General features: G+C 45.8%; 1 long non-coding RNA gene across 2 annotated transcripts in view; it reads right to left on the bottom strand.

Annotated features, from left to right (window-relative positions):
- The window catches only part of LOC148004024 (uncharacterized), a 30,971-nt gene extending 20,369 nt beyond the window's left edge, over nt 1-10,602 (bottom strand). For both annotated transcript variants that reach the window (XR_015627597.1, XR_015627596.1), the window contains exon 1: nt 10,484-10,602. This is a non-coding gene — a long non-coding RNA (uncharacterized LOC148004024). The remainder of the gene's footprint in view (nt 1-10,483) is intronic.
- Between the last annotated feature and the right edge of the window lie 1,672 nt (nt 10,603-12,274).

Here is a 12,274-nt window from a genome sequence, read left to right as displayed (position 1 = left end):
CTCTGGTTGGGAAATGGTAGCAACAAGTGAAGTGTCCTGTCTGATGCCCAGACATTTATCGCTCTTACCCAGTGAGCCATCTCACTGGCTACAAGACATTTGTTGTCGCTTGCTTAACCTTGAAGCTTGCTTTTGTCATCTCTATTTGTCATCTTCCTTCAGTGGAAAAAGGGAAACCCCAAAATCTCCATGGAAGCTCAGAGTCTGGCTCCGGTGAGTACTGGGGAAACACTCAATGTGCAGTCAAGTGTGGTCCAGGGCCTAGAGTCTCACAGCATCACACAGGGCAGGCAGGGCAGGGATGGAGTCCCTTGCTGAAGAGGTACACAAAGATGGCTGTGTTCCCCTCCACCCCTCCTCCCAGTGGCCCTTCCCAGGCATGTTGAGCTCTATGTATGGCATTTTCAGTGATTACCGGGACAAGATAGCAGCACTGACAGCTCTTGTCAGAGCTCACCCCTGCTTTATTCATATTGGAGAAGGGAGGACAGCTTAATTCCATGGCTCAGACATAGGGCTGCCTGCCAGATATTGTGAGGCCATTTGGGACCCTTGTCCCTCCCCCATCTAGGAACTGGGCAAGGAGAACAAAGGCCCTGGTGTCTCTCTGCTCTCCTTACTGTGACCCTTTCTTTCCCTCTTCCAAATAGGTACTGATAACAGCTAAATTGTCCAGGGATGAGTGATACTACGTGCTTAGGAGGATGGGAAGAAAAACATCACATGTTTGGCATAGCAGCCTCGACCCTCCCCCATCCCACCATTCAGAGAAAAGGGGAGAAACTGATGTCCAGTCTCAGGGTAGGGGTTCCCTCAGCCCCAGTGTTCTGGGCTCTGAATATGAAGTCCAAGCCATAGTGTCTGCTCTGTGGAGTAGCTTCAAACTATCTCCTTAGTCTCAAATACACATCTCAGAGAACTTCCGAACAGTTGGAGAAACCGTGTATCTCATTACAGCGCGTGGTTCCAGAGTGGGGGCCTCAGTTGGGGACCACCCAGGCCCTCTGCAACCTCAGCTCCATCTTGGGTGGGGAACCCTTATTCTCAGGGCTACATCTCAAGCAAGCTTGGGTGCTTGTCACATTTGGTCCCAAATAAAAGATAGGACATGCTAGCTTGCAGGTAGGCTCTGCACTAACTAGGGATGGGGTACAGAGCCCCTTTCTTTTCCTTTGTGCTTCCTCCCCCAAACCATTAGGGCTGCTCTGCATTCTCTCCAGGACTCTAGAAAAACAGAAGAGGGACTCCCACCCTAAAGAACCTAGCCCTGATAGATAGAAAAGTTGATGGAAATTGTGGAACAGCTTTCAAGATGGCTTGACAGTACAGTATCTTGGTACACAAGCTCATGGTGTCCTCCTCGCTGCCTAGATGCCAACCAGATGGCAATCTGCCCAATTCTATTTTCCCATCTCCAAAATGCCTCCTTTTTTTAACTATGCTGAAGATTTAGAGAGATCTCACAGAGATTGCACACACCACCTGTTATATGGCATTTTGTTGTAACGACCCCAAGTGTCATCCACAGTGTGAACCCCCAGTGCTGAGAATGGAGGGGCGTCTAGGAAAACATAGAACGGCCAGGACCTTGTATGTGAGACCCACTTTGGAAACCAAACATACAAGCAGTCAAGATTCTAAGCCAGGTCCAAATCTCAAATTCAGTTCAGTTCTCTGAGGTGAACAGAACTCCAGGCAGATAGGTGAAAGGACCATTCCTTCTCCCAAGTAATTTCAGCTACTGTAGGGAGCGGCTAAAGATGGCGCCGACATCCGGTGGTCGTTTGTGGTAAACACCTACAGCGCATGTGTTGGCAGACCCCCAGCACCTACAAGGCCAGGGTGATATTCATGCTAAATAGGTATTTCATGCTCCACCAATCCCCAGTGGACAAATTTACAGCCACAGCCTGTCTTGTATTTAAGGCGAGTGCCTTTGTTCCCTGGGGTCCCCGTACTATCAATTAGGTGTTCCTGCAATAAAGGCTGATTGAGAAGGATCCAACGGTGTTGCGTCTTCCTTGCCGGTCGAGGTGGGCGCGACAAGCTACCAGACTCATGGTCTTGGAAATAGAAGAGATCTCAGGGACTGCATTATCTAGAGATATAGATCATAACCTCTCATCTTCCTGTTTGATGGACAAGAACCTTGAGGCCAAGAGAGACTGTGGCACAGCTAGCAGCAGAATGGACATAGCGACATGACCGGCTTGTCACCATGACAGATATGGTTCTCCTTCCTGCTGTAGCCACACACCTCCGTCTGTGCTCAGGGCTCTGCCTAGACAACGCTAAGCTGGGACCTGGGAAGATGGGCAAGAACTTATAAGAAACCTGTGTTAGCTCCTACAACACTTGGGTCACCAGAACAACACAGGTTGAGAACAGGATTCCAAAGGGAGTCCAAACCCAGTTCTACTGCATATAGACGTGGCTGTAAGACATCATGTGGCCTCTCTTGGGCTTTGTGTTTTCCTCTCAATGAAATAGTATATTCCTTGCACTGCTGTTATTGAGAGCCTTAAGTAAGCTATTACATTTAGGATGTTCGGAACAAGTAAGGGATGCCAAATACTGAAATCCGATTTCTATTCATTTGCAGGTCTTGGTGAGTAAAGAAGGCCAGGCTCCACTGAGATCACAGGCCCTATAAACTTTCTTCCCTTCTTGGCTTTTCTCCCTAATCATAGAAGGAGGAGGCAGGGGAAATCTGGTTTAAACTCAAGGCAGGGGCAGGGAGGTACTGGAGAGCTGGCTTAGCAGTTAAAAGCATTTTCTGCTCTTCTGGAAGACTCAAGCTAGTTTCCTAGTACCCTGGTCAGGCAGCTTGTAACTGACTGTTAGCTAACTCCAGAGATCTTAAACCTGGCCTATATGAGCACCCATAATCGTGAGGCATATACGTGAACACACACACACACACACACACACACACACACACACACACACACACACACAAATCAGGGAAACATCTGTAAATATAGGACAGAAAGGGCTGATTCCCAGTGGTGACCTCCCCCCATATCTGTCCTTCCACCTCTTGCCCTACTCCTCTTTCTACCAGTGAGGATGGAAGTCCTTTCTAGTTGGTGAGTTCCTTGCAACTGCTGCTGTGAGATCAGGCCGAGTAGGTACCTGTTGGGTAAAGGATCCCAATGTCCAAGAGAGCATCCCCTCCATATACTGGGATGTTCCACTTCCTAGGGGAGACTGTTTTCTCTGGTTCTAAGACCCGGGTGGTTTTCTGCATAAAATGTTCACTGTGTACCACGTATGCCCACTGTAAATGAAACAGGAAGGTGGGTCTGGCTGCCGTGCACGGCCACTCACTGGTATTAGAACCAGGAGTCCCACAATGCTGCCTAGTGTAATCCTGAGGCAGGGGAGGAGGAATCTGGTCACAGAGAATCAAGAGATGAAAGGGGTGATGAAGACAGGCTGGCGTCTTCCACAGAAGCCCCCCTCACCTCCTGCTCCCTTCCTGACCTCATGGCTCACATCAAAGCGGAGACCTCTTCCCACAGTCTGAACTGTCCAGGTCATCACTCCTGGCTTCTTGATGCCGCTGATGGACAGGTGGTAAGAGCTCCCAGAGTGCTGAAAGGGGATGCAGACTTCGAGTCAGAGTCAGCCTGGCCTGGCTCTGTGCTGGGGGAAGCTGCTGTCTCATGCTGGGTTTCCGGTGCATCCTCTGGGTGCCCTGGGGCCATCTGACCAGCTGCAGGAGAGAGCGCATGGTAGCTCTGAACCCAGGGGTCAAAGGTGTGCAGATGCAGAAGTTGGGAGGTGCAAAGGCCTGAGGAGCCTAGGATCCCTAAGTTCCTGTCAGACTGGCATTTGGGACGACAATGATCCTGTGGAGAGAAACACAGTAAGGCCTGCCTGGAAGGCCTTCCTCACCCAGCAGGCAATGCAAAAAGGAGGGAGCAGGCCTCTTTTTTGATTCACTTCCTTACTCAAAACCCATCCTTAGATCAGGAGCTTCTGAACTCATCAACTTTATTTTCCCTTAACTGTTTACTAGGCAATAAATTACTAATTTGTCCGCACGATATTACTGAGTCAAAAATCATACTTATCTAGCAACTAGTACACATGATAGGCGGAGAACGCAACATGTTAGACACTGAGCCCTGGTTAACTAGCCAAGAGTTAGAGATTAATGTCTGACCTAAGCTGCTGTAGCCCCAGGGCAAGCACACATTCCTGCTAGGCCTCTTGTTAGCTGAGACCAGCTGGATCAAACTCCCCATATTTTCATACCATGAACCTCTTATCACTGAGTCTGAATCAAATTCTATTCCACATCCTCTCCAGCTACCCAAAACATGGCCTCTCTGTATGAATTTCACCTCTTTACCACGGAACAGAAACATCAGGTTCAAGCTAGCCCAAAAAACAATAGAGGAACAAAATTCACAGCACTGGAGTAGCCAAAGTCAAGTTCACCAAGAGGACGGGAAAGACAAAGAATGATTTGTGGAGGCTATTTGGTATTTGGTTAAAACCTATTCCCACTTTTGGGAGGTGAACTAAGAAATAGGTGAAATGCGGGGCGCTACTGCCATCTGGTGGCAGTATGAGGCAATTCGCGTCACTTTCAGTGTCATAATAAAATGAAATTTTGCCCTGTGACATTGTTTATAACTCAATCCGTTGTAGCCTTCAAGCAAAACTAAAGAAAATTTGCCACAACAACACCAGTAGGTGATAAGGTTCTTCCCACAAGTGGCTTTAGGATGACCAGCTGCCCAATCAGACTCCTTCTTTACCCCATACAGACAAATGAGCTTGAAAGGGCTGAGAGACTTAAATGTGCTAAAAGTAGACAGCCTTAAATCTACAAGAGCAAGTATCTATGGTTTGTGTTAGCCTGTAGCTGCTAAGAAAAAGCAGAGTTGACAAAAGACAAAGAAAAACTCATCCACACAGGAACATTTTTATATCATGAGGTGTGGTGGCTTAAATATGCTTGGCTCAGGGTGTGGCACTATAAGGTGTTGCCTTGTTGGAGTAGGTGTGTCCTTGTTGGAGGAAGTGTGTCAGTGTGGGGGTGGGCTTTGAGACCCTTCTACTTGCCGATTGGAAGACAGCCTGCTGCTGGTTTCCTTTGAATGAAGATGTAGAACTTTCAGCTCCTTCAGGGCTATGCCTGCCTGAACCCTGCCATGCTTCCTGCCATGATGATGCTGGACCGAACCTTCTGTAAGCCAGTCCCAATTAAATGTGGTCCTTTACAAGAGATTCCTTGGTTTCTTGGTGTCTCTTTACCACAATGGAAACCCTAACTAAGACACAATGTATCGATGGGAAAGGAAAGATAAGCTACAGAAGGGCAGAAAATGTTTTCAAGTTATACCTGACATGCTACTGATATATAAGGAATATATTAATAATAAGAAGGCAGACTAGCTCAAAATGAACAAACGGTTTAAGTAGATGTTTCAAATAAAATATTTAAATAGCTAATGAATGCACAAAAGATGCTCAGTGTTATTGGTCATTGGTGAAATGCAAATAGTTGATTTACTTCTTCTTTAAAAAATGGCATGAAAATCATTAGTGTGTGGTTTATATCCCCAGGAAGCCTGCCCTTCTCTGAAGAGAAGTGGAAGAAAAGTTGATCTGGAAGAGAGGGGAGGTGGGGTGAAGGAACTGGGAGGAGAAGAGGAAGGGGAAACTGTGGCTGGGATGTAATATATGAGAGAAGAATAAATGAGAGAAAAAAGACATGAAAGTGGAAAGAGGAACTGTTGGGAGTGAGAAGTAAATGAAGGGGATGCTGGGAGAACACGACCAAAATACATTATATTCATGTATGAAATAAAGAATAAATTTAAATATTTTAAAATAAAAGAAAGGCCAAAAGAAAGGCCAAAAGGGGGAAAGCAGGGCTGGAGAGATGGCTCAGCAGTTAAGAGCACTGATTGCTGTCCCAGAGGTCCTGTGTTCAAATCCCAGAAACTACATGGTGTCTCATGACCATCTGTAATGGGATCCAATGCCTCCTTCTAGTGCGTGTGAAGACAACACTCATTCATATATATATATGAACCTTCCCATTGCTGGTCAGAATGAGTATTAGTGCATTCAGTGTGAAAATCAACATGAAGGTTCCTCAAAAAAAAAAAAAAAAAAAAAAAAAAAAAAAAAAAAAAGGAGGGAGGCTGGAAAGATACCCAAAGGTTAAGAGCTTTGGCTGCTTTTCTAGATGACCTAGATTCAATTCTCAGCACCCACATATTCGCTCACAACCCACAGCCATCTGTAACTCCAGTCTCAGGGATCCTAGGCCCTCTTCTGGCTTTTATGGGTACCGCATGAACATAGTGCACAGACATAAAATAAAAATCTCAAAAATTTTTAAATGGAAAAAGAAAAACTACTTTACGATCCAGTTCTACCACTCTTGGGACCATACCTGAAGAAACCCAGTCATCAGATCACAGAAGTCCTGTGCAACTGTGTTTACAGCTGCACAGTTAAAAGCTGTGGTGAAAGGGATTGGGCATTTAGCTCAGTGGTAGAGCGCTTGCCTAGGAAGCGCAAGGCCCTGGGTTCGGTCCCCAGCTCCGGAAAAAAAAAAAAAAAAGATAAGACCAAAAGCCGTGGTGAAGAATCAGCTTAGACACCCATCAGCGGATGAAAACAGAAAAAATATGTTTTGTTATATCCGTAAGGGAGTTTTATTCTGCCATAAAGAATAATGAATTTACTCTTGTTTACAATAGATCTTCACTCAGACGGTCCTCTGATAGCTCGGTTCATTTATCTGGAGCCCCCTAACCATAGAGAAGGCTGAAAGTCATCAAGAATGAAGACCCCAAATCCCTCTGTTTCCCTAACGTCAGCCAGAAACAGCCAGATTGAGTAGCTAGCCTTTTCCCAAATGATTTTATAGTCTCAGTGTTTAAGGGGAATTAGACAGGTATTCATAGACTAGGAAGCCATGGAAAAAAGACTTCTCTTTCACATACTCCTCCTCCAAAGCTTTTGACACCAGAGTCTTCCCCGAGACCACCTAATGAGAATGCTCCCTGCCCCCAGTTAGCAGAGATAAGAGTTACAAGGAACAACATACTCGCGCGCACGCACACACACACACACACACACACAGACACACACACACACTTCCCCCCCCCACCTGTCTAATAGAAACAAGTTAGAAAGTTAGCCAAGGCTGCATCACTTTGTAAAGCTCCTCCATTTTGGTTTAACAGTGACCATTCAAGCAACTACAAAAATTTGGTTTTCAGAACTAAAGAAACATGTTTCTTAGATTCGTGAGTATAGGTTGATGTCATTGTGCAGGTGAGGGTTGGCACCAGTTAGGTCAAGGCCATGACTGGGCAGTAATAAAAATAAGGCAAGGACAAAGTTTTTATAAGGTGGGAGAGAATGAGAAGAGGAGAGAATCTAGATGGAGATGGGGAAGGATGACCCAAATCTGGGTGGTCTTGAATTGTCAAGGTAGGTGGGATGGATTTCTGTAGGCAAATTTATCTTATCTAGGTGGGTGGTTTATATCCTTATCAATTGGTTGTAAGTCTGTTGTGTGGATGTATTGTGGATTGAGAATTTAACATATAAATCTGATTGTTGGGTTACAGTTTGGTAAGTCTTGATTTTACCTGGGTAGTTGGGAATTTATACTTTAACTACCAGGGGGTGATTGCTGGGAGTGTGGGCAGAGCTCGTGGTGGGGAGCCGAGATAGGCTAGCCACTGCTGGACTTCTAGAACCATGATTTTACCAGGTAGCAGGAACCAGAGAGTTCGTGGCTAGCTGAGAGCTGCCAAGAGAGATACAAATCTGAGATAAATTAGCGCTAGTTCTAATGGCCCTTGGAGCCTGAACTAGCGATGTGCTTTGATCAGATTCACGCTCATCTTCCAACCTTTCTTTATTTCATCTCCCTTTTCTCTTCCTGGCATTCTCATTCATGTCTCTTTCCCCCCCCTCCTAGATCCCAAGAAAGAAAAGATCTGTGAGTCCAATTGTATCCTAATTTCATTTGGATTCCATGATAAAATACCACAACCAAAAGCATCTTAGGGGAGGAAAGAGTCTATGTGGTTTACAAACCCTGGTTTCAGTCCATCTCTGAAGGGAAGGAAACCCAAGCAGCCACTCACTTCACACTCAGAGTAAGAGTGGAGAGAGAACCCGTGCTACCCGCTTGTTTCATTTAGCTTTATCCTGTCCTTTATAATTCGGAACACCCTGCCTAAGGAATGGTGTTGCCCACAAGGGGTGCTTCTTTCTACATCAATTAACAGTCAAAACAATCCCCTCACAGACACACCCACAGGCCAACCTGATCTAGACAACCCCTCAGCTGAGGCTCCCTTCTCAGGTTGGTTTATGTTGTGGCAAGTTAACAACTGAAAAACTGTCACAGATGCTATTTCTAGCCCACTATGCCCTTCAGTTCTATGGAACTGTCCTGTAGTAGGCAAAGGGTAGAAAAAGTGAAGGTGGTTGTAGAGTGAAAGAGAGACGTCCATTTTAATTGATGAAATTAGAGTAAGCCAGCATGAACTTAGTAATTATGTTAGGTTTTGTTGCCATGATAAAACATCTCATCAAAAGAATTCAAAGGATAAAGATTTAATTTGCTTCATCATTTCAATCTACAGTTACTTGACTCCACAGTTTTTGAGACAAAACATTGTGGCAGAGAACGTGTGGTGGAGCAAAGCTGCTGACTTCGTGGCAGCCAGGAAATGATGGGGTGTAGGAGGAGAGGCTAAGTACAAGACAGAACCTTCAAAATCAGGGCTGTGGAGAGATGGCTCAGTGGTTAACACTGACTGCTCTTCCAACAGGGTGGCTCACAACCATTTGTAATAGGATCTGATGCCTTCTTCTGGTGTGTGTGTGTGAAGACAGTGACACTGTCTTTTTTATATGTAAAATAAATAAATCTTTTTTTTTTTTCCGGAGCTGAGGACCGAACCTAGGGCCTTGCACTTGCTAGGCAAACGCTCTACCACTGAGCTAAATCCCCAACCCCAATAAATCTTAAAATAAATAAATAAATAAATAAATAAATAAATAAAAAAAAAGGACCTTCCAACTCAGTGCTCCTAGGGACCTACTCCTCCATTAAGACCCTGCCCTCTCCAAACAGCTCATTTTGCTATGAAGTCATTGGTGAATTAACCCATTAATGAAGTTAGATCTCTCCTGATCTAATCATCTCTCAATAACTATACCAGTTGGGACCAAGTTAAGACCTGTGCCTAGCACCAGTTTCCAGGCTACTTCTTAACAAATCTGCACCTCCAGGTTACAAACCTGACCCTGACACCTCATTTCCTAAACCACCAATCAGAAGAAAAGCAGAAGTAAAGTTTATGGTTTGGCTCCCAGCACCAGCCAATTTTGTTAACGGACATAATGTCCCCCAATAAGATGTATACCAGGATAGGTATCCCCTTCTTGTCTCTATAAATGCTTGCCTAAAATCAGGGCTCCACCTTCGTGCTGTGTCAGGGTTAGCAGGGAGCCCAAGCTCGAGTTTGAATAGAGAGACCCTAATGCGATTGCATTGGATTCAGCTCCTTAGCGGTCTTTTTGGGGGTTCATGAATGTTTCTTGGCACAACACATGATATGAAGGCGCTTTTGGAGAGCTCCATAAGTGTCATGACCATGGCAAGTAAACATGGAGCTCAGAGAGAGACACGCTAGCTGCCATCAGCACACAGGAGGAGAGTTCCAAGCTCACCTGTATCTGCAGGTGAAAGTGGAGCTCAGCGGACAACCTTAGCAGGGCGTCTGCCTAGAACCCTTCTAAAAGCTAGGATGCAAATCAAATGGGAAGGGCACAGAACAAGTTCTTGAACCGAAGCAAGGCAGGAGCCCTGAACAGGATATTCAGTTATCAGATGTAAAGACACGTGTAGTTTGAAGGCTGGAAAAGGATTTGTGGACTTAGGCTGAGCATTCCCAGGTTACAAAAATCCCAAATATCCAAGAGGCAAGGTACTGCTCTCAGAGTGGGCACTGGGTGAGCCAGCTTCCCCTCCAGACTCTGGAGAATGAGTACTTCTCAGAGGCAGAGAAACATATTTCACAGAGAGCCAAAAACTGAAGCTCCACTTGAGCAACGAACTGGTATTTCTCATCACAATTTCTTAATTTTTAATTATGTGCATGTAGAACTTTAAGGGGAAGAAAAGGAAACACCATCTTCACACACTAATTACATGATTTAACTGTGGTTGATCAACATTCTAAGCAGGGGAAGCTCACGTTAGGCATGCCACAGGTTCCTCTGCTGTTTAACTCCAGTTTCTCAAGCCACACTTACAGGTCTTCTTGTTGTAGCTGTGACGATTACAGATGTCACCTGAGACAGCAAGACCACTGCTTAAGCAGGCCAACCCAGCAAGGATCAGATAAATATTTAAACCCTTTCTTAGGAATAAGAGAACATAGAAAAAAAACTTGGTTGTTTTCCCTGCTGTCACACCCACCTCGGCCAGCAAGGAAGACGCAACACGGTCGGATTCCTCTCAACAGCCTTCATTGCAGGACCACCTTCATTGCAGGACCACCTTCATTGCAGGACCACCTTCATTGCTGATATGGGGACGTCGAGCGGCAAAAACGCTCGCCTTATATACACAACAGGTTGAGGCTATGCTAATTGTCCTTCAAGGATTGGTGGAGCATGTATCACCCACCATTCCCCCTGCTACTTGTCCTCCAAGGATTGGCGGAGCACGAATCGCCTCATTAGCATGGTACCACCTTGGCCAGACTGATGCCAGGTGCAAAACCCGCGCATGCGCAGTACTGCTGTGTCGCAGGAGGGCGCCGGATCACCTCATTATCCTACAGCTGCCCTGGCAAGGGGACAAGCCTGCGCATGCACGATAAGTTGTTTACACAGGTGGGACTGGATGTCGGTGCCATCTTTGCTCCACCGTGCCGCTCCCACACCCTGCCCCAAATGCTGCATTGAGGGGAAGCTCCAACAGGGAGGTCCAATTCTCCTTAGAAGATAGGCACAGCTTCTGTATGCCCTACATGCAGGCTGGTGTTGGGTTGCTGTTTGGGTCCTGGGAAGCAGTCCCTGAGAGTTCTCCAAAACCTACCAGACCAGGGCCCACGCCATCTATTTCTGAATCAAAGCCAATTAGTGGTATTTCCTAGGTGTCATATTCTTGTCCCTGTATCTTGAGAAGCACAGATAGCAATGACAAACAAATGACGCGTGTGGCCTGCTGCCAAACTCAGACGCCGTGATTTTAGATGATCAAATGTTACTGAACCTTTTCCTCCGTTCCAATAGGAAATGAGTCTAATGAGCTGAAGACAGGGGCAAGGAAGAGTTAGTCAGAATGCCAGCCAAAGGAGACCATGCCAGGCGGTGCCCACTAAAGATCATCCTGGCTTATGATGGTTTGTGCCCTTTTATCCTTAAGCAAGGGGGCAGGACTGGGGCTTAGGTTGAGAAACTTCTAGTTGCCACTCCGTGATCTCCGGTGGGGCTATCCTGACAGTTGCTTTGCATGTAGCCACAAGCTATGTGCCTTCATAACTATGTACTGCCTTCACAAATGCTGAGAACATTTTAGCGACTATTGTTTTGGGTAGGATAGAAGTAACCCACTGGCCTTAGGAACCAAAACTTCCTGCCCTTTCAAGACAGGAAAGAGAAAAGTTTAGGACTCCCAGTTCTGGACAAACACTTCCTTAAATGACCAACATGTCTGCACGCTGTGCTGAGCAGACAGCTGGCCCCAAAAGCAAGCAGATTTACTATGAAGAAAGAGATGCAAGCCTTTAATCATCGTAGCTATCCATAGACACGTGTCTCAATGGGTATTGCTGTCCTGTCAGCAGGAAAGCCTTCAACTCTCTGAAAGGTAACTTAGGTAACCATTGTCATAACCCGCATCAAGGTGGCATCTATGTCAAAACTAACTCCAGACCGACATCATATTGCTCAACTACGTGACCACCAAACTTAGTGATTTTTACAACCACTAAAAGCAAATCTGAATAATAATTGATGTGGGAAGACTCAGCCCTCTGTAAGCAAGCTGTTACCCCTGGGCAAGTGATCCTGGATTGCATAAGTAAGCAAGCTGAACCAAGCCATGGAAAGGAATCTTGTAAGAATCGTTTCTCTGCTTCAATTTCTGCCTCCAGGTTCCTGCCTTAGTTTTCCTCAATGATACACCGTAAGCTATAAGATGAAATAAACCCTTTCCTCCCCAAATTGTTGCTTTTGGTCATGGTGTTTATCATAACCACAA

The sequence above is a fragment of the Rattus norvegicus genome, chromosome 8 (assembly GCF_021556685.1).
Source record: "Rattus norvegicus strain SHRSP/BbbUtx chromosome 8, alternate assembly SHRSP_T2T, whole genome shotgun sequence".
Classification (NCBI taxonomy): Eukaryota; Metazoa; Chordata; class Mammalia; order Rodentia; family Muridae; genus Rattus; species Rattus norvegicus.
Note: the sequence above shows the minus strand (reverse complement) of the source record. Positions and strands in the feature narration are given on the sequence as shown.